General features: G+C 33.9%; 1 pseudogene; it reads left to right on the forward strand.

Annotated features, from left to right (window-relative positions):
- Nucleotides 1-18,535: 18,535 nt before the first annotated feature.
- LOC129871954 (uncharacterized) lies at nucleotides 18,536-22,998 on the forward strand (annotated as a pseudogene).
- Nucleotides 22,999-23,436: the final 438 nt, after the last annotated feature.

Here is a 23,436-nt window from a genome sequence, read left to right on the forward strand (position 1 = left end):
TTGCTAATAAATTAATCAGCTTATGTGCAAAGATAACGTCTAAAGTCGGGCAATATGGAGATAATTACGATATGATCAACAACCTGATCAAAATTTAAAAATCTGATAATACTACTGCTACTAATGATAAATATGTACAAATGTCTTTTAGGCCTCAAAAGCCTTCAAAAGGAATATCGATTGGATCCATTGATCTAGTTGGAAAAATCAACCGATTTTTATATTTCTCAAAATGATAAAACTACTAAAGAATTTAATAAATTCACTGAAAATGATATTCATTATCGAAGAGCCATAGGATTCAGAATAATTCTACAAGGAATAGATAGTTGTTCTAAAAAGCTTTCAGGACCTATGGAGGAGAAAAAATACACTCCTCAATCATGATAGCACCAGCAAGGAATACTCCACCAGTTGTTGCCCGATATTTACAGACAAAATACAATATGATAGAAAAAAAATTTGAAATCAAGCCCTCAGGCTCAAAAAAGATTACGCCAGCTCAGGCAATATATGATGGGTACTTGTGACTTTTGTTCCACGAGAAAGGAAAAAATAATAGAAGATGCAATGTCCACATCATCCGAATAAAGTTCGGACGCTTGAAAAAAGAGATAAGGATCAAAATGATGTAGAAGATAAGGATGCTTTTTGTAAGATAGAGACCCTTTTGTCATTTTATAAATAATGAGAGGTGGTCCTACTATCTTGTCTACTTTGAAAAATGGAAGAAGAAGATGCAAAGATAAAGCAAGAAAATACGTATGCAAGAAATCAAAGATAGAAGAGAAGACAAAGAGGATGATAGGGATATATATCTAATCGATAGCGACTGATAGCTAACATTTTGTCATTTTGTAATAATGATTAAAAAGATAGAATAGTATACGTAGAAGATAAAGATGACACTTGTGTCATTTTATAGAAAAAGTCATCTTGTAAGGTCCTACTAGTTTTGTCTTCTTTTGATTATGTAAGTAGGTCGTTGTCTAGTTTTTTTAAAAAAAAAATTGAAGTCTGTAGTTTGAAGTCCGTCTCCTTTTCCTATAAAAGGAGACAGTTTGTAAACGAAAGGGGGCATCGACTCTTAAATCCTATCTCTTTGTAAAATATCCCCATTATTATATATGAATAAAAACTAAGAAGTTTTTGAGTTACTTTGTTGAGCAAATATTAGTATTATGGTTATAATCTTTTTTCTTTTATAAAAAGACAAGTTTCCCCTTCCATATTATTCTTACACCTTAGAATAGAAAATGAACTAAGGTTGTGCTGAGTTATGCTGAAGGAACGTCAGAGAAGTTACTTGTTTTTAGGTTGGAATTGCAATATCCGATAAAAGTCTCGATGGATACCCGATGTAATTTTGGTCAAAGAGGGACAGGTATGGAAGCGTGTTGGACCCTTCACTTTTTATTAAAGTTAAGAAATTATACGGTAATAATATTATGCTGCTCTTGAAGGTTACTCTGTTTTAATTATTATGTTAATATTAGACATAACATATTCCTTCTCAGGAGACTTAATTTTACTTGTTAAACAAGATGATAATGTTATTAGATATGAAAATATACCTATTCGAATATTTGATTTATCGAACCAGTAATTTTTGGACCCCCTCTTCTCGTTGGTATCAGAGCCATGATAAATATTAAAGACGTAGAGGTAGATATTACTCAAAATATGTCTATATCCTCATTAGATATTAATATTAGACATGAAAAAAGTGAAGATAAATTTGATAAAATAACTAACTCTTTGAGATGTGATAAAAATTTTACTGACATAAATATAGAATGAAAAGACATTCTTCTTTTTCAGACATAAAAATAGATAATAACTATCTATGGAAGTTTAGAAAATATTTAAAGGATACCCATGCAAAAAATTCTTACGTTTACTTTTGAAAGATAACAATGAAAACTTGAAAGATTCTATTATTAGAACAAAACAAATATTGGATGATTATGACACAGTCATAGAAGGACTAACTGATAACATAAAACTCATTCAACTTGAAATTAAAACTCATCCTTCTAGCATAGGATAATGAATAGATTATCATCCTTTACAGAAATAATATTAGATAATCATCTATATTGGAACTTTCAGAAAAACTTAAAAGTTGCTAAGATAAAAGACGGATCTTACAAAAGATATTTTAAAAGATTAGACCCTGATAAAATTGAATAAGTAAGAAGAATACAAAATATAATACACGCTAATGAAGATAATATAATAGGAGAACGAGATAATATAAAATTGCTTCAAAACTATTATTTCAAAAAGCATCCAGCTAGTTTAGGATAGAATGGAAAATAAATCCAATTATAATTTACTTAATGAAGAAGATCCTCTAAAAATAGAACAAGATTTGTACGAAATATAGAAAAATGATAATTTACTTTAGAGATTTAATAGTTAAAGAAATTCAAACTTTGAAAGATATACTAAATCAAAAAGAAATAAATGTTGATAAAAAACCTATAAATAAAACATTAGATATTATAGGATCCCATATTTTGAAAATAAAAATACTAGAAGGATATGGAGGAAATAATCTAAAATGGTAAGCTCCGATTCAGAAAATTCAAAAATAGATAGCCTTATAATATATATAAAAGGAACCCAATTAAAAAATGAAGGCAATATGATTAATTTAAAAATGGATACTGTCAAACCAGAAGAAGTAGATTTTAATCCTAATATTACTGAGCTCACTACTCAGGCTGAAATCAACTGAACAAGTTTTAATAGACCCACTAGGGCTTATGCAGGTATAAATGCTGCATTAAGAACAAAAGATAGTCACCCACCAGTAGGATCAATGAAAAGTGAAGTGATTAATTCGTTTGGAATATATCTAGATTTAGATTATATTAATAATACTGAGAAAGATATAGATAAATGGGAAACTTCTTTAAGGATAGCAGTAACAGTAAACAAAATGGATTATGACACCACTAAACATTTTATAGAACGAAGTCTGTTAAATAGTGTGCTAAGATTTTGGCAAAACTTAAATGATGCAACTAGAAATGATATTTTTGGTACCGATGAGAATATTGCTAATTTAATTACAAGAGCTACTGAAGCTATAAGATTAGAATTTGACGGAGAAGGTAATATTTTAAAAGACCCTGCAACGATTAAAAAATATGAAATTGCTTTGTTATGATTACAATTATGTGATATGTGTGAAATAAATAAATATATTTGTGTCTTTCAAGATTATTATTGCTATGTTTATAACAGAGTTAAAAATACAGAAATGTATGTACCGATATTTTTTACTAAGATACCAGACCCTTGGGGTAAAAATTTAATAGATACTTATAATTCCGGAACAGCCGATACTTTAGGAAAAAGAATAACTAATTTAAAAGATAAGCTTAGTACATGGTGTGCAGATGTCATATTAGCTAAAACAACAAAAGAATTAAGAAAGAAAGTAAGTCTATGCTGTGATAATCCTAAAATGCCTATAATAATTGGATGTGAAAGTCCCTATTATTACAAAAAGATTAAAAGAAAATATAAGAAAAAGAAACTCTTCAAGAAAAAATATTTTAAAAAGAGAAAGGCTAGATATTACAAAAAGATAGGATATACGCGATATTAAAAACCTTTTTACAAAAGGAATAATAAAAGAAAAAATCCAAAGAAATGCAGATGTTACTACTGCAAAGAGATAGGACACTATGCCAATAGATGCCCAAAGAAATTTGCTAATAAATTTAGAAGAATTTATACAACTAAATAATTTTGAAGAAGTTGAATCAGATGATACAATATTTATATTAACTGATATGGATTATTATTCTTCGTCAGAAGAAGACAGTCAAAATAAATAATGAAATATAAACTGATATAATAGAAGAAACAATAGAATAAATTGGAGAATATAAACAAGATATTTTTATTGATAAAAAAAAATTAAAATAAATACCAAAAGAAAACTGTTCTTTAACTAACTACTCAGGATTTGACGTAAATATACTTGATAGATTCGAATTAAGAAAAAGACAACATCATTTATTTTATGGATTAAATATCCAAGAAAGAGTGTTAGAAGTTTCTGTTACTTCTAATAAAATAATGATTCTTTTATTATCCAAAAAAAATATTCAAGATAAATTACGAAAAATAAAAACAGAAATTCGAAATACTCTAGGATGGATACATATAGGAGCAATCCAGTTAATAATAAAATCCACATTTAGAGAAGGATTAGATACCCCAATAAATTTAGCTATTATAGATAATAGGATAATAAACAGGAAAGAAGTCTTCTTAGGAATACTACGAGGAAATCTACAATATGGAGAGATTAAATTTAATGTTTATCCTAGAATTTCATTCCATCTTATAGATAAAGACTTTGATAAAAATTTAAGCTTAGTACAAAATTTTAAAAGAAAAGATTTCTTTCATAAATACAATAGACCCTATTCGATAACATATGAAATCTCATATGCTATTTCTAATACACAACATTCAGATTGCTTTGCCATAAAAGAGATAATAGATTATCCCCATTTTTTTGAGGAAGTTAGTCAAATACAAATGCCTAGTATGACACAGATACAAGAAATAAAAGATACACCATTAGACTTAGATTTACAACTTAAACCCTTGTATAACCAATAATATTCAACCTCTCGATTATCCTTTGAGGAAACTCGAGTCATAAACCCTATAGTGATAATAAGAAGAACACAATCAGAAAGAGTTAGACAACCTATCTTAGAAGCAAAAATGATAAAATAAAAAATTATAAGATAAAGGGAGAATATTTTAATGGTATACAATTCATTCCTATAAACATCATATTAGATACAGGAGCTAGTGGAAATTACATTAGCCTTAGGCTATGTAACCATCTCCAACAATATAAACTAAAAGATAGTCATCTTTATACTGATTTTAATGGAAAAAGACATGAAATAACAAACATGATAGAAACTATTTTAAAATTCAAAGATAATACTATTCCTATAAAACTATTGGTTGAACCAGAAGGAAATAATGATATGTTAGAAATACTGCTAGGAACCACTTTTCTAGATAGTATAAAACCATATGATATACTTGATCATGGTATCAAGATTACTTACGATGATAAGATAATTTTTATATCAAAATGATAAGTCCATATAGTATTTATATACCAATAGAAATAACTTATAAAGATTACAAAGAAGAATATTTTGCTGCTTATATAGATAACAGATCAGGAATATGTTGCTGTAGACCAGAAGTATTCCCCAAAGAATACCATCAAGAATTACCCATTACTAAGGGAAAAGATATATCTAATAATATCGTAACAGGTCTTATATAAATATAGATATCAATCTGTATATCCCATTATCAAAGTCCACTCCATCGTGGTGACCGGAGATAACAAATCAAATCTGTATAGAAAGGGTGGAAAATCTCTATGACCGGGCCAATATAAAATAATGAGCGCATCCTCGATGCCTCGATCAATATAATAAAATTAGCACATCCTCGATGCCTCCAGTCTACTAAAAATAATAGTAATAAAGGTAGTACGACCCCCATTTTACAAAAATCAGTATAAAATAGTTTGAGTTACAACCTAACTTTCTCAAATCAATGCCAAGAACCAATACATGCATCGGGGTCGAGTACACCCTTGAGAAAATAATGATCTAATATAATGCATGACATTACCAGCACCCAAACAACACACACAATCACATACAATAATGATGCCATAAGCACCTTACCCTCTAGAGCATGAAAACTGGGCTAACAAATGCAACTGACCTTAAATCAAAGCCTAAAGCTCAACTCTACTCCTCTAACTCAATCACAAGGCCCAAGAGGAAATTCACACCGATGCCTTACACGATTCTTCGAAAATACCAACATGTACCCATGATCAATGCGAACCTACTTGTCTTGGAATCACTCAAAATAGAGTTCTTTAGCTTTCAAAATCGAAGAATGAATATGGGGGTCGAGGATGGTTCACATCTGGTTTTAAATTAAAAGACTAGACACACAATGCATAGCGATCGCGAAATATTAGGTTGTGATTGCAATACCCTGATTAAATGACCATCGTGATCACAGTGGTAAAACCTCGAGACCGCGATGACCATGTGGTCCACCCCCATGGAAACCCTTCGTGATCGCAGCCAGGGGCCTCGCAATTATGATGGCTAAGATGAGTGCCCCTTCGCGATCATGGAGGCTTCATCGTGATTGCGATGAGGAGAACCATTGGCACCAATAGGAAATGCATCAGCTCAAACTTGAGCTTTAAACAAGCTCCGATGAGGTGCTTGGGATTCAGTCGGAATCCCGTGCACGCAAGCAGACTATGCTACCCCTACTAAATTCAATATTCTAGAATCAATGGTGAAGTCAAAAATTTTATCTGAGGTCGTCTCAACAAAAAATGGGTCCCACACCCATGCACCATTTTTCCAAATTTACAAGGAGACTCAAAATAAGACCAAAAGCCTCGGGAATCACATGAATGGTCATTATAGACCAAATTCGACACTCTAGAGCTAACTGCGATAACAAAATTTAAATCTGAGCATTTTTATCAAGAATGTTGACCAAACTAGCACTAATTACTTTGATACTCGTACTGACTATGCTACTAGCCTAATTTAGCCATTCAAAGCTTATGGAACCATTAGATTTCGTTCTGAGGTCATTTTCCTAGAGTTTTGACTGAAGTCAACCTATCAAACTCCAATAGTTCAAAAACAAAGAATCAAGCATAAAATCCAAACGAATAACCAGGCGACCAAACTGTCAGTGCCAGCAAGACATAAATGACTTGGGGCCGCTACAGAAAAGCTCCAAATGATGAAAAGATAGAAAAGGATGAAAATGATCTTGAGGGTCATTATAGTGTGATAGAATGCAACTCTAGGTCATCTCTTTCTAACACTTGCTCTATACATTTACAACATCATATCTCATAAAGAGCCTATGTTAGAAGGGACAAAGATGAAGGGCAACAAGCACCACCCTCTCTAGCAGACCCCTGGTTGAACAGGTTTCTCATACTTAGTTTAGGGTTGCTTTCCAAGTGCAAGCCCAAGCTACGACTGCTCTAGACAATCGAGATATTATGGCCCTGATCAATTCGAAAGGTAACATATTAGCTACTAGAGTTTGAGACTTCACTCAGATTAACCCTTTTAAATTTCATTGTTATAAGGTGGATAAGGATCCATAAGAGTTTATTGAGGGTATCAAGAAGATTACTGAGATTATGTGTATTACTCCGGTCAATAGTGCATATTTGGCCACTTATCAGTTGAACGGGTGGATCAGATATGGTACAAGAAATGGAAGGATAACAGGGTTGAGGATGTAGGCTCGATTGATTGGGACAAATTTGAGGCCGATTTTCTAGATAATTTTTCCCATTTGAGTTGAAGGAATGTAAAATCCAAGAGTTCATTAATTTGAAGTGAGGTACATGACTATGAAGGAGTACTCTTTGAAGTTCATCCAACTTTCAAAGTATGCTCTGACTATGGTGGCCTACTCTAGGATTCACATGAGTAAATTTGTCTCTGATATTTTTGAGATAGTGATGAAAGAGAAAGTAAAGCTCAAGGAGAGTGATAGGTATAACAATAGGGCTTAGACAGATAATATGGACAACTCTCATTAGAAATTAGAAGGGGGTAGTCATTTTAATTTTTGATAGAAGTATTCTATCCCAGCCACATTTGTGTTAGTGCTCTGGTTCCTAAGTTTAACAAGGATAGAGCACAAGGCTCTAAGTCTCATGATGGTGCAACCAGTGGTCACACCTTTCCAACTTTCCAAAAGTATGATAAGAATCACCTGAGAGAGTGTATGATTGGTCTGGTACTTTTTTGGATGTGGCAAGACTGGTCCTAGATTGAGGGATTGCCCATCGGCGTAGGCAAGGGCAGGGTTGTTCATTAGCAGACTCAGCCTAATACTTCAGCTGCTTCAGCAGGTCGTCTAACTCAATAGTGTACCTCATCTAGTTCTTATGGAAAATAATGCCAAGGCAAGTTTTATGCTATTCAAACTTGACTGGATCAGATTCCCCTAATATGGTCACCAGTATGTTATGAGTTTTCCATATTGATGTTTATGTATTATTATATCTAAGAGAAAATCTTTCCTTCGTGATTCCTTATCTTTTTATGAATTTCAATGTCAGACCCAAAATCTTGTTAGAACCTTTCCAGTATCTACTCATGTTGGTGACTCATGATGAGTCGGGAATTTAGACTTATTTACAGCTCAAAATACAAGAAATTAGTGTCCTCTATGCCTTTGTTGTGCCCAAAACTGACTTCAAGGTGATCATTTGCAGGTGGAAGGTATTGGATATCAATCATGAATTAAACATCGAAGAAAAAAAATAAAAAAGGACAAAATTAGGCGAAATGGAGGCTGAAGCTCACAAAGAGCCCTTTGCGTATCGCCAAATGCACAACTAGATCACTGATCTCTTGAGGAATCAAGGCCATAAAGTTGAACACTTTGGCAAGAACTATGAACAATCGGCGATATGCCGAAGTGATTTGGGCGAGTTGCATCGTGATCTCCTAATGTTAGTGGAAAGAAAGGTTTAAGAGAATCACGAAAGGGCAAGAGGAGAACGACTTCAGCGATTTGCGGATGGTAAAGGCGAGCAAGTCTAAGCTCGCCTAATATAAACAGATCCTTAGGGAAAGAAAGCGACTGAAGACCTATGTGAGAGATGAACAAATAGTGACTCATCAAACATTTTTGCGAGAGAGATCGAGCTCGCCTAACTAAAGATCATGGACTGAAGGAGAAAATCTCCAATGGGTGAGGTAACAACAAATTTGGCGATACACCGACTACTTCAGTGAACCCGACTAACATCGTCGAAGTGTTTCTTAGTGATAATTTTGCCTAATGTTTTGCAAATGTATAAATAGAATTTTCAATGGAAAATGAGGCATGGCTTTTACAATGAAGATTGCGAGTTAAGAACCCAGAAGCGAACTTGGGGTTTGGAATTTCATTTTTAGAGATTTTAGCTTTGAGTTTTGGATTTCAATATTTGCTGCATCAAATGAATGATAATTACTTTTGTATAATTTTTCTAATTTCTGCAATGTGTGTCTAAATTCCTTACTACTAGGGGGGTGCTAATGAGTTAGATTGTTGTTCTACATTTGGATTTTTGTTACAGTTTATCAATTGTTCATTTGAAATGGCTTTGTTAATTTGGTATAGAATCAATTATGAAATGTGGTTGCAAACATCTTTCTATGCTACATCTTCTTTATTAGCTAAAAATAGTAATGGGAAGTGACCAAATTAGCAACTAGCCATTGATTTATGTTATCAATTGTAATCTCTCTCAATAGATAAGGTTTTTCTACGTATCGGGTTGGTTTTGCTCGATTGCATGTTTAGGCTTGAAAGTGCTAGCATGTAGAAACGAATAGCGATCGATAGATGCTATATCGTGTAATTGATCAATCTTTGCCTATCCATTGAGAATTAATGATGTTAAGTTGTACCTTTGCCCTTATTAGAACCTCAATCTTACTTTGCACCTCCCCTAGAAGCCTTTGTTAAATTGTTATAAACCAAATTGCTGAAATCGTTCTAATATCGATTCTTGATATCTCTCATAATTTTGATAATGAAATCTACATATTTAAATTATGTTACAACTGACTTGTTTTTATGCTACAAAAGTCTAGAACACATTCTTACTTCGTAATTGAAGTCTACTCTTAACCGTTCCTTATGGGATTTGACTCCGATCTCACACGTTGGATTTATATTGTTAGTGATCGCCTACACTCTAAATTATAATAAGTGTAGTTTGAGCGTTATCAACTTAATTTTAGCTAAACGGATATATAGAAAGTGCTCATGAGTCTCAGTTTTTAAGAAAATCACTCCAGGTGATATAGTAGAGCTAGACATGCTTGATTGTGATTTCATTCTTCGCATGGATTGGTTACACTCATCTTATGCTCAAGTCAATTGTAAAACCAGAGTCATTAAATTTTAGCTTCCTAATGAGCCACTCACCAAATAGAAGGTAGTACCTCTACACCTATATGTTGGTTTGTTTATTACCTTAAGGCTAGAAAGATGATTTCCAAGAGTTGTATCTATCATCTAGTTCAGGTTAAGGATACCAGTTTCCGATAACCCAACTCTTCAGTCTGTCTAGTCGTGCATGAATTCCTAGAAGTGTTTCCTAAATATCTTCTCGAAGTCCCTCCCAAAAGGGACATCGACTTTGGTATAAACCTTCTTCCAATACCCAGCCTATTTTTATCCCTTCGTACAGAGGAATTCCTGGCTTTAGTACAGAATACAGCTTCACGTAGGTGCATTGCAACCTACAATCTGAACTAAGGATGGAGTTTTGGGGTAGCTCACCTTTCGAGATGATGGCCTTATTGTTTTGAATTTTGAAGTTCACTAATTTTTCTTATTTAAAATGAAGGAAGTGAATTGCCTACTTGATTTCATTGAACTTGGTCAATATATGCAAATTACAAGATATGCTAAATACAAAAATTGATACTAATAGCTAACACTAAGGAACCTAAATATATGTTTTCTATAAATATAAAAATACAATATTAATTAGAATATATTCAAAATATATATTAAAGGCATAATATATTTTAACATATTCTAACACACCCCCTCAGTCGAAGCAGGAGGTTCTCGTATGCTTAGACTGTCCCGAAAATTATTAAATAAAATACGTGGAAGCCCTTTTGTGAAAATATCAGCAATTTAGTAACGGGACGACACATGTAGCATACTACTTCGCCACGAGCCACTTTCTCATGAACGAAGTGAATATCCATCTCAATTATTTTAGTGCATTGATATTGAACTTGGTTGCCGGATAAGTATATCACACCCACATTGTCACAATAAACTAGGGTAGCCTTTCAAATGGGATAATGCAACTCTAGTAGTAGGTTTCGGATCCAACATGAATTAGAAACAACATTAGCAACACCCCTGTACTCCGTCTCTACACTACTGTGAGAGAGAGTAGATTGTCGTTCTGAAGACCAAGAGACCAGATTATCCCCCCAAAAAATATGATACCCAGAAGTGGAATGACGGGTGTCAGGACACCCACCCCAATCAGCATCTGTATAAGAGATTAACTGAGGATTTGTACAAATGCAAACCATAGGTTAAAGTACCCTGAAGATAGCGTATAATACATTTAAGGGCATGTATGTGCTCATTAGTCGGAGCGTGCATATGAAGACAGACTTGCTGCACTACTTATAAAATGTCTGATCGAGTGAATGTGAGATACTGAAGAGCACATGCAAGATTACGATACTTAGTTGGATCATCATACGGAGTATCTGCGGTTGCACTAAGTTTGGACTTAGTATCAATAGGATTAGGATAGGGATTGCTGTTAGACATTCCGGCATGTTGAATAATTTTTGTAGCATATTATATCTGAGATAAGAAGACACCGTGGGTGTTACGGGTGACAGCAATACCCAAAAAGAATCTCAAATGACCAAGATCTTTCATAGCAAATTAAGAAGACAAGATAGCCATAATATGCTTACGAAGATGGTCAGAAGAATTTGTATGAATAATTTCATCCGCATATAACAGAATATAAGCAATAACAGAACCATTCTTGTAAATGAATAAAGAGTGATCTGACTTACTATGAAAACCCAATGGTAGCTACAAAATCAGCAAATCTTTGGTATAAAGCCCAAGGAGCCTATTTTAACCCGTACAAATACTTTTTTAGAAGGCAAACATAATCTAAAAATTGTTTACTACGAAAACTCATGGGTTGATGCATATAAACTGTTTCATTGAGATGACTATTAAGAAAGCATTCTTAATAACCATTTGATGAATGGGCTAAGATTTAGAGAGAGCAATGCTGAGAACTGCTCTAATGGTAGCCAGTTTAACCACGGGGCTAAACGTTTCATCACAATCAATGCCCTACTGTTGTGTATTTCCATTACTAATTCCCAAGTCTTATTTTTAATTAAAGCATTAAATTCATCCAACATTGCACTTTTCTATTTATAATCATGAAGCGCACTAATAGGATTTTTTGGGATAGGAGAAATACCAGTATTGATTGTAGTGTGGTAATTGGAAGAGTATTTGGGGTTGGATTTTAAAATGTCGTTAGATGCATGAGTGGTCATGCAGTGTGAAATGGGGTTAGTAGGCCTAGAAGTGGTGTGAGGAGGGGTCAAGATAGCTGGGATGAGTGTAGGAGATGACGGGCCATGGACACCACTACTTGAGGTAGTGGCGTCATAGAGAGGAAGAGAGGGAGTGGGCTGCTGTAGCTATTGGGCTAAAGGAGAAGCAGCATGAGGTGAGGTATGATCTGGGTCCGTGTGAGACTGCGGCCTAGATTGAGGAAGAGAGGCCGAATTTGTTTTGGGCTGCACTGGTTGGTCCGATTGATTAGGTGGGTTAATTTGCAATGTAGGTTGAGTGAAATTTTGTGACAAGTGATATCTTAAATGGAAATTAATAGTGTCACTAAAAATATCATAATCCGAATGTTTTATTTTGTGAAGTTTGGAGAATGGAAATTCAATTTCAACAAAATGAATATGACGACATATTATGATATTACCACTAGACATGTCATAGCATTTTGAAACACGATAATTAGGAGCCGAACCTAAATAAGCACAAGGAGTGGACCTTTCTTGTAATTTATGAATAGTAGATGAGGGGAATAATGGGAAACATATGCAACCAAAAATATGCAAACCCGAAGAATCCGGATCACTTTGATATAAGATTTGAGCGGGTGATTGGTTATTCAATACCTTGGATGGAAGGATGTTGAAAAGATATGTGGCCATGGAGAGTGCATGATGCCAAAAGGATAGTGGTATAGATGCATGAGGAAGAAGAGTTCGGATGATATTATTGATGGATTTTATGTGTCTTTCGGCCTTGCTGTTTTGAGGAGATGTATGAGGGCATGAAAGACAGAAAAACATGCCATGTTTTTCAAAAAAATCCATAAAAGTACCATTTATGTACTCTATACCATTGTCACACTGAAACGTCCTTATATTACGTTCAAATTGAGTTTTGACTAAAGCATGAAAAACTAAGAAAAGGTGTTTGACTTGAGATTTCTTGGCAATAGGAAATGTCCACATAAACTTATAATAGTCATCAAGAAAAAGAACATAATAACAATGGCCAAAAGTACTAACAATGGGAGAAGTCCAAAGATCACTATGAATAATATCGAACGGAAGAAAAGTATATGAAACCGAATCATAAAAAGGTAGCTTAGAAAATTTCCCAAGAGCAAAAGAAGAACAAAAAATTTTACAAGCCTTATTACAATCAATAAATGTTTTACTACAAAGAGACTTAAGTATATTATCGCCAAGGTGACCTAGACGATTGTGCCAAATATCTGAAGGCAAAGCAGTAAAAGCAGATTGATTGGTGGAAGAAATGGCTTGAGAGTTGGAGAAAAGTAGATATAAGTCTCTAGTGCTATCACATCTCATTAGTCTATTCCCCGTTTGTAAGTCATTAACAGAGAAACCAAAAGGGTCAAATGATATAGAAACCATATTATCTGTGGTAAACTTATGAACTGAGACTAGAGTTTTGATGAGTTTCAGAGCGTTTAACACATTGTTTAAGGTAAATGATGGATAGGGTGGGGGCAAAGTAGTGCGACTGTGATCAATAATTAGAAATAAATGACCACTATCGACAATAATGTTATGATGTTTATTGCTTGAATTAAAATAAGAAGAAAGAATACCTGCATCCGCCATCACATGAGATGTAGCACTGGTATCCATGTAGTAGTTCCCATTGGGTTGAGAAAATGAAAGAGCATGCATAGAGGCCTCAATGTCGGTGGGTGTGTAGCTAGGAGCAGTAGGTGCAAGAGCATTAAAAGATTAAGGTTTGGGCCCATGTACGCCTGGCCTAGAGATTAAAGGGCATTGGGCCCCTGGATTGGGCCTTGGCTGCCACTGGAATGCAGGAAAAGGGCAAGGAGGCACTGTCCAACCTCCCCAACCAGGATGCCACCTCGACTGTCACTGTGGTTGTGGGCCCTGATGACGTGTTTGTCATTAGTGCTGTTGATGTGGCAGCTGACTTGGACTGGGTCCACTTGGGCTTTGTTGAGTCGCCTTTTTCTTGTCATTTGATTTCGAATTGTTCTTATTTTTATTTTTTTTGTTACTAGCAGAGGAGTTATTCAAAGAGAAAGAAGGTGCGGCAACTATGGCAGCGCTATCGGTGCGACTTCCGGACACACCATTTTCATGAGCTTGTGAGCCTTTATGGTATGCTCAGCCATTTTCAACCTGGAACGACAACTTTCAAAGGGGGGCAATGACTCTTGATTTTGTATAAAATCCATCGTACCACTATACGCCTCGTAAGACATAAAACCAGGCGACTATTAGTCATCGGAGCATCAACATCAACCAATCTGTCCATCAGAGACTGTAAATAATTACAATAACTGTCAATTGAGGTGAAACCTTCGAAAACAGCATTCGTAAAGTCCTCCTCGAGATGGGTGGCTTGAGAGGCTTTGTTGTCTTGAAAAAGAGATTCAAGATGGTTCCAGAGCCCTCTGCCATGTTATTACGTTTGAGGATAGCCAGAAGAAGATCAGGAGCAATGGTAGTGTAAATCCATTGCAATATAACAGCGTCCAAACGCTTCCAAAGAGTCAGATCAGCCGACTTGGCCGTAGTGTAGGCAGCTAGAGCCGACGCTTTCGTGGGTGGAACCAAATGATCGTAAAGATCATAAACCGTAGCAAGATTGATGAACAGAGTAGCCTAAAAATGATACAAGGCTTGCTCATTGTCTAATATTACGGGTACGAGAGACTTAATATTAGTGACGGTGAGAGTGGGATAAAATTTGGGCGAGTCTGCCATGAGAAGACATGAAAGGAAATGGGAAGAAGAAGAGATGAGACTAGGATTAGGAGATCATACTAGTCTGATACCATGAAGGAAGTGAATTGCCTGCTTGATTTCATTGAACTTGGTCAATATATGCAAATTACAAGATATGCTAAATACAAAGATTGATACTCATAGCTAAAACTAAGGAACCTAAATATATGCTTGCTATAAATACAAAAATACAATATTAATTACAATATATTCAAAATATATTATTAAAGGCATAATATATTTTACCATATTCTAACATAAAAAGAGTTCAATTTCTTCTTTTTTGTTATGATTAGAAATATGGAAAGCATGTCGATCAAGACATGATGGATATTTTCCTTGTTCTTCAGACATATTTTCCATTGGAAAGTTATTGATGAATTCTTCCTCTCTTATTTTGTGTCTCATAAGCAATACATGAAATATTTGTTTAATAATAGTCGAACCTTTCATTACCGAATACATGTGAAAGTTTGACATGTTGGGATCTAATAAGATGTACCAGCAACAAGTATATCAGTACAAAATAGAAAATATTGACTTGGCATTCAATGTGTTTCATGCTCTGAGGAAAAGCAAATGAGGTTGCTCGTCAGTGAGATTACGATTTTCCACTTCAACCACCTGGTAAACGACGGAATTTTCATTTATGAGAAAATAATGGGACTAAAGTTACAACAGAAATTTATTTTTTCATATTTTTTGTTACCTCAAAGCCAACCTTTCGATATAGATTTTGTGCAGGTTCGTTGTTTGTATGTACATGCACGAACACCTTTTCTGCACCTATCACAAAAACAACAGATTTAGTCTTTTGGTGGTGAATGATTCAAGCAATTCTACAACTGTTGCATCCTAATTGCTTACCATTTGCCTTGGCCAATCTAATAGCAAAATGCAACATGTTTCTTGCGACACCCTGCCTGCGAGAAGATTTGGCAACACATAAATTTGAAATATAACCATATCTGTTGGAGGATCTTCTCTCAATGTTACTGAAAACTAGTGCATTCACCCTTACCTGTGGAATCTGTGGAATGGAAGACATTTCAAATCTTTGCAGGAAAATAGTACTCCTATCTTTTTATTTTATCAGATTAATGTGCAACAGAATACCCCGGGAAAAGCCTTTTAATGTGACAAGTGCCCGATGATCAAATCTAGTGTGCCAACAACACTCTTAAGTACTGTATGTCTGATATTTTTATCTTCTGCCCGGACCTGTTGATGTCAACAGATAAGAGTTATTAAAATTCTATCATGATATACATATAAGATATGATGCTATTTTTCTGAAGGAAGTGAATGAAGTTTGAAGCTTGTCTTGCAAGAATTGAGGAAAAATAATATGCAGTGAAGACGATGATGGCAAATTTTTGTTTACAGATTTATACCGCAACAATACAGGTGCATCTCTGCCCAATTTGTTCTTTGCATCTCCTTTCCAAAGCATTAGACTCTTGCATGGTGGAACTAGGAGATTTTATGCACTGTGCATGCGGATTTCATGGAATAATTGTAAAATAGCCAATTGAGTACCTGCTCTGCGTATTTCCTTTTATAGTTGTTGATGTATCTGCATTATCAAAGAAAGTTTATTTTAGTCACTCATCTACGTGTTGTTTATTATAAATGAGGACACCATAAAACCTGATACTAATTGGCTTGACCTTCATCATTCTGGTACTTCTTTGCTTGATTTGTTGAAATGTAGGTAGGTACATATTTATGTTGCTGGTGCATCTCATTTTTATTTTCAACCAGATGAGTTTCTAAATCATGTTTATTGATTAGTTTTTAGTTATGCCTGTTTGGGTTTTGCATTGCTAGGGCTGGCAAAATGGTTAAAGAAATCGAGTAACCATCCAATCCGACCCATTATATATGGGCCGGATAACCAATGTTTTTTGAACATAGATCGAATAAGGATATTATCTATATTATCCATTAAAAATGGATAATTCATAGGGTAAATTACCCTTTTACACATATTCCCCTACTATATTTACTTTTATTCCCATATACACCAAAAAAATTTCAAATTCCCTCTTTTTCCTTTCTCTCTCTATACCTCCCTGATACATCCGTCTCTTCCTTCATCCTTGCCCTAATTTGCTCTAGTTAATTTGATACTCTTCAACCGTTAATCAATTTCAAGGTTCCAAATAAGGTATATTTTAATCTTTCCTTATATGGAATTTCACTTCATCCTCATTCAATCTGATTTCTCCTAAAATTTGTATATTTTGATTTCTTCTGAAAATCTTTGAAAAATCTTCTAAATTTTTATCATTTGCTTTCTTCTGTAAATCTTTCTATTTTTGTTTCTCATACCTTCAATAATACATATGGAATCTGTTCATGGTCTCAAACAGTCCAATAAAAATCAAGGAATTCTTGTTTCTCCTGGTTCTGATTCGTCTTAGGAAGGTTACGACGAAGTTAGATCCAAACATCGTAACGATCCAGCAGTGATGAATAAGCTACGTTAGAAATTGAAGTCAAAAGCTACAGTTAAACATGCACCCAAAGAAATAGACAACAAGATTGAAGGGGTTACAACACGCCCTAATCTCCCAAAGGTATGTGGTCAATTAAGTTTTTTGTTTTAGAATGAAAATTTTGTGAAGGTTTTAATGATTCTGATACATATCATTTATGTATCAGATACATAATCTCTTTTTAAAAGGAATTTTTTTTGGAGATTTTCTATTTCTGATACATCATGTTTAAGTGTCAATTTCCGTTGTTTTAATTTTTAATGATTCTGATACATCTACATTTATGTATCAGATACATAATGTCTTTTTCAAATGCAATGTTTTGGAGATTTACTATTTCTGATACATCATGTTTAAGTGTCATTTTATGTTGTTTCAAGTTTTAATGAAGCTGATACATATCATTTATGTATCAGATACATAATGTCTTTTTCAAATGCAATTTTTTGTGATTTACTATTTTTGATACATTATGTTTAAGTCTCACTTTCTGTTATTTCAAGTTTTAATGATTCTGATATATCTACATTTATGTATCAGATACATAATGTCTGTTTCAAATGCAATTTTTTGAGAATTACTATTTCTGATACATCATCTTTAAGACTCAGTATTTGTTATTTCAAGTTTTAATGATTCTGATACATCTACATTTATGTATCAGATACATAATGTTTTTTTCAAATACAATTTTTTGGAGATTTACTATTTCTGATACATCATGTGTAAGTGTCATTTTTTGATGTTTCAAGTTTTAATGATTCTGATACTTCTACATTTATGTATCAGAATATAATATATAACTGTTTCTGATACATCTTCTGTATGTATCAGAATCTCATCTCATGCATCAGATATTTTAATGCATATGATACATCGTATTTATGTATAAAGTTCAAGTTGTATTTAACCATTTTCATGTCAATGCAGGGAATGAAATACGTCATCAAGAAGATCCCGTCCCACCCATTGAGATTCGGAACGGCATATAGGGCTAATTTTTTTGATGATCTTGAATCATCAATAGGTGAAGAAGGTATAAAGTTGTTTAGGCAATCCATATTTGGTCACTACTTAGATATGTCAAACTGCAATTTTCAAGGGCAGATCATCAAATGCCTCTTACTTCTTGAGGTAGACCAAAAAAACAAAGAAGAATTGCACATTCGTCATGTGCAGGGTAATATACTACGATTTGCAATAAATGATTTTGCTATAATTACTGGTTTGCGATGTACCGGTAATATCAATGACTTTCGGTATTCTGATGACCAAACAAGTAGATTATTGTCTTTATATTTTCCTGGTGCCAAAAATGGGGTCAACAAAGCTCGTTTCGTTGAGCGTTTTCTAGTTGGAGGATGGAAAACAAACAAAGACGCTGTTCAGATGGCTATTCTCTATTTCATCCACACTTTTATTTTTTCTCAACTAGGTGATGCACCTATATCAGTTGATGATTTTAAGATGGTAGAAGATGGTAGGTATGAGAAATATCCATGGGGGAAATAACATTTTCAAAATTGATAAAAGGAATGCGTCAGGAGTTTTCAAATGCCAAACAAATGTATCGTCTAGGCGGCATGCCATACGCTCTGAATGTTTGAATATATGAATGTGCATCTCAAGTTCCCTCTGAAATTGCTGTAAGAGTGGGTAATAAAATTCCCAGAATTCTTAACTGGCATGTTGTCGCCGTGAAGCCAAAATTTGAGACCTTCATGTTTACCATCTTCAGTGAGGTACATGCTTTGAATATTATTCGTTTGTGCATTGATTCATTATACATAAAATCTAAGATAAATTATATATTCAAGACCTTGATACAGTATAATTTGATTCATAAAGTAGATGTATCAACCCATATATTTATGTATCAGGATATAAATGTATCAAGATATAATGTATCTGATACATATACTTTATGTAACCTTTTTGATACATATAATTGTATGTATCAGAAACTCATTTATCAGTATTTACAGCTCATGAAAACTCTATCTTATGTATCAAATTATAATATATCAAGAATTACATCTCATGATACATCTGCATTTATGTATCAGATAATATTGTTTTTATATCAGTTTATCATGTATGAAGGATTAATATTTCTGATACATCATGTTTATGTATCAGCATTAACATGTATCAATTATTCAATTGTTTTCTGACAATCAATCAATATTTTTTGCAGTATCCATGCTTCAACATTATCCAATCTCAACATGAAATGGAATCTATTGTCATTCATGGCAGCCAACAGAAACCTGAAGCTTCAACATTGGATGCAAAGGTCAATTTCAGAAAACCTCATGAAGTCCCCGGATTTGAGGACTTTTCAACAACACCACCCACGGAATTATTAAAGAGATCCAGTCATGTCGCTGATACATCTCCTCCACCTCCTTCCAAAAGAATGAAGACTTCCCCTGCTAAAAAGCCAATTCAAGTAGAAGCAGCCAACATGCACAAGGATTTCATACCACCAAATGAATCAGAAAAGCCTATTTCTCCTGACAATGTACCAGGGGCGAAGTCAGCTGTAGTAGGTGAATCTTCCGGTCATTCGGATCAAATTATTCATATGCAATTCAAAGCATTGAAGAAGTCCATAAAGAAGTCTCTAAACAGATACGTAAGTTTTTACTTTAAGATGTATCACATACAATATACTTTTAATTAGGTGATACATTATGATTTTTCATATACATGTATCAAGGTTGACCGAAAGTTCAAGCGTTTGGAGAATAAAATTGATTCAAATCACATTGATCTTTTGAAAGCCATCGACAATATGGCGAACCGAATGACTGGCACATCATCTCAAGTTAAAACAGATGATTTTGATCAAACATTCCATGTGGTTGAACAACAAGAAGCACCTACTGGATTGGAGGGGCACAATTTTGCAAATAAATCTGACCCACCCCCAAAAAATGACAAATCTAATGTCCAGGAAGATATTAAGGTACATACATCATGTAATATTTGATATTTATGCTTTTAAACTTCTGGATACTTTTTATTGTCATGTATCAAATGTAAATGTTATTATGTTTTCAGGAACCTGAACCATCCACCATGATAAAACAGGTGGACAATATATCAGAACAAAACATTTCAGCAGATGTTCCAGAATTATTTGATCAGCAGGTTTATTCTGATACATTAAAGGTAATGTATCAGAAATAAATTGATGAACAATTTGATGCTATATATATATTTTGTATAAGCTCAACCTCTTTAAATATATATATATATATATATATATATATATATATATATATATATATATATATATCTAGACATTTAGTACATATATATCATAAGTAAATGTTATTATGTTTCCAGGAAGATTAACCATCCGTCAAGATACAAAAGGTGGATGATGTATCACAACATAACATTGTAGCAGATGATGTATGATATCTGCAGTTTTTTTATTAAGTAATTGGTTTTTTAAGATAATGTATGATATCCGCAGTTTTTTATTAAGTAATTGTTTTTTTAATATTTGTAGGAACCAAAAACATTAATTTTTACACTACAATTGAAGAATGTATTAGCACACCAAATAGAACCACAAAGATCAGATACTAATCAGCTTATTGCTAATTTTGATACATTACAGGTAATGTATCAGATATATTACTGAGATAAAGTCAACATTATTAAGTTTTTTAATGACGTTATACATTATGTGTAGAACACTGTAAAGAAAGATGGAAGAGTAGCCGATGATAAAACTGACAAAGTAAAAGAGCAAGTTGAGGAGATTGAAAAAGAAAAATCAAACCAAGCACATCAGAATCCAATACTTCAGCACCATTTTTGACCGAAACTCTAGATGTGATAGATGCTCTAATATACGGACTTCCATTACCAGCCATGCCATTGACAGCTGTTAGTCATGAGCAAGTTCAGGATGAATGTCTATTACGCGATAGCCAGCTACCAACCACTCTTCCATCAAAAGCCAATGTATTGTCTGACGATGCGAAGACACCATTTCAAAGAAGCAGGATTCCTTCGAAGATCTTACAGTCGCCGTATCTTTCAAACTTTGGCTCGAGTGAAAAGGCAAAGGAAAATTTGTCAGCTGTTATGCATCAGACACACCCTTTTGAAGGTTTTGGTATATGCTATCATCCCCCATCCGAGCTTGTCACAGACTACTCTCAATGGATAGATAAAGGACTACTAAAATCACATGGCAACAAGTAAGTATGATATATTCAACTTATACCCATACTAGTTGTGTATTATATTTGTTATGTTATTAAACTACAAGCTTCCATTCAGGAATTCGAAGGAGGATCATTACAGATCTAAGTGTTCTTCATTCGGTTTTGAAAAAATGGACTTTGTAGTGGCATTTCCTAAAGATAAGAACTGGTTCTACCTAATGTCACAGCCGAACAGATGCTGGAACGATGAGGTAAAAATTTCATCATAAATAATATGATACAACTCATACTTACTACCTGATACATACATATTAATGTATCTGATACATACATATTAATGTATTTGATACATACATAGATAAATGTATCTGATACATACATAATCTGATACATGATGCTAGTTGTTATATAACTAATACTTTCTTAAAATGTGCAGCACATCGATGTAATATTTTACTACCTTCGAAAGAAATAAAAGATGCAGTTGAGCAATCAGTATCGATACAGAACGACAAACTGCATTTTCAAAATTTACATCGAATATGCACACACACGTTACTATCACCTTCCGCCTAACATTTCTACACAAGAAGATATGGCAAGGGCCACTGTTACAGCTCATCACGAGAGATCCGTGAAGAATATAATAAGAGGTTTCTCAATACCAGCCGGTTTGCCCTGGCATTTGGTAGATGAGGTATACATTCCAGTAAACTGCGACAGGGATTTTCATTGGGTTCTTGCGGTAGTTGTGTTGAAAGAGAGGTTGATACGTGTGTATGATTCATCGCCTAGACAAAGAAGTAGCAACCCTTCCCTAGAGATCCAAAAGATAGCAGCAATGCTACCAACATACCTGCAAGACAGTGATTTCTTTGACAACAACGAACGTACTGATTGGTCGTCTCTTGATTCATACAAGGACAAATCAACCGGTAACATGCTTGAACCACATCACCCATTTGCAGTTGAGTATGTTGAAGGAATTGCGCAACAGGGAAGTGACAGCTTGTGAGTATTAACATCGGCTATGTATACCTAAATCATTCATATGTCAATTTTACTTTTTTTAAACTTGTGTATTCCTTTCTTTGCAGGGATTGTGGAGTTTTTCTGGCCATTTTTGCTGAATATCTTAGTGATGGAATTTTTATTCCAAATACCGGACTAAACGCTGAATTCTTCCGTTCAAGATATGCCGCACTCTTATGGAGATATGGTTGTCAGAAGGCCATGGATGGTTATGTTAGAGATAATGACGATCCAAAAAAACCTAGGAGAGACATCTCTCCAAGCCAAGGAGAACTGATTGATGTCCAATAGTTTTTTTTTGATAGTAAACATTTTAAGTGTTTCTGCTTCTTTTAATGTATCTGATACATAAACTTTAATGTATCAGTTTTAATATGTTTTAATATTTCCATATATTAGATTTGGTATGTTTTTTTCTGGTGTCAAACTGGAATATAAAATCAAAGTTTATGTTTTATATTCTACTGTATCAAACTTGTATCGAGTATAATATTCATAAGTGTCACATTTTGTGAATTCTGATACATAAATCAAGATTTATTTATTATGATACATCATGCACATGTATCAGATTCTCATTTCTCAACATTTAATGATTCTGATACATTAATTTTTTGCATAAGAATTCTATGTCTCAAGATTTAACGTATATGATACATCTTGCTTATGTATTAGATTCGCATTTATCAAGATTTACTGCATATGATAATCTACAACCTATATCAAATA

This window comes from Solanum dulcamara, chromosome 2 (genome assembly GCF_947179165.1).
Source record: "Solanum dulcamara chromosome 2, daSolDulc1.2, whole genome shotgun sequence".
NCBI lineage: Eukaryota > Viridiplantae > Streptophyta > Magnoliopsida > Solanales > Solanaceae > Solanum > Solanum dulcamara.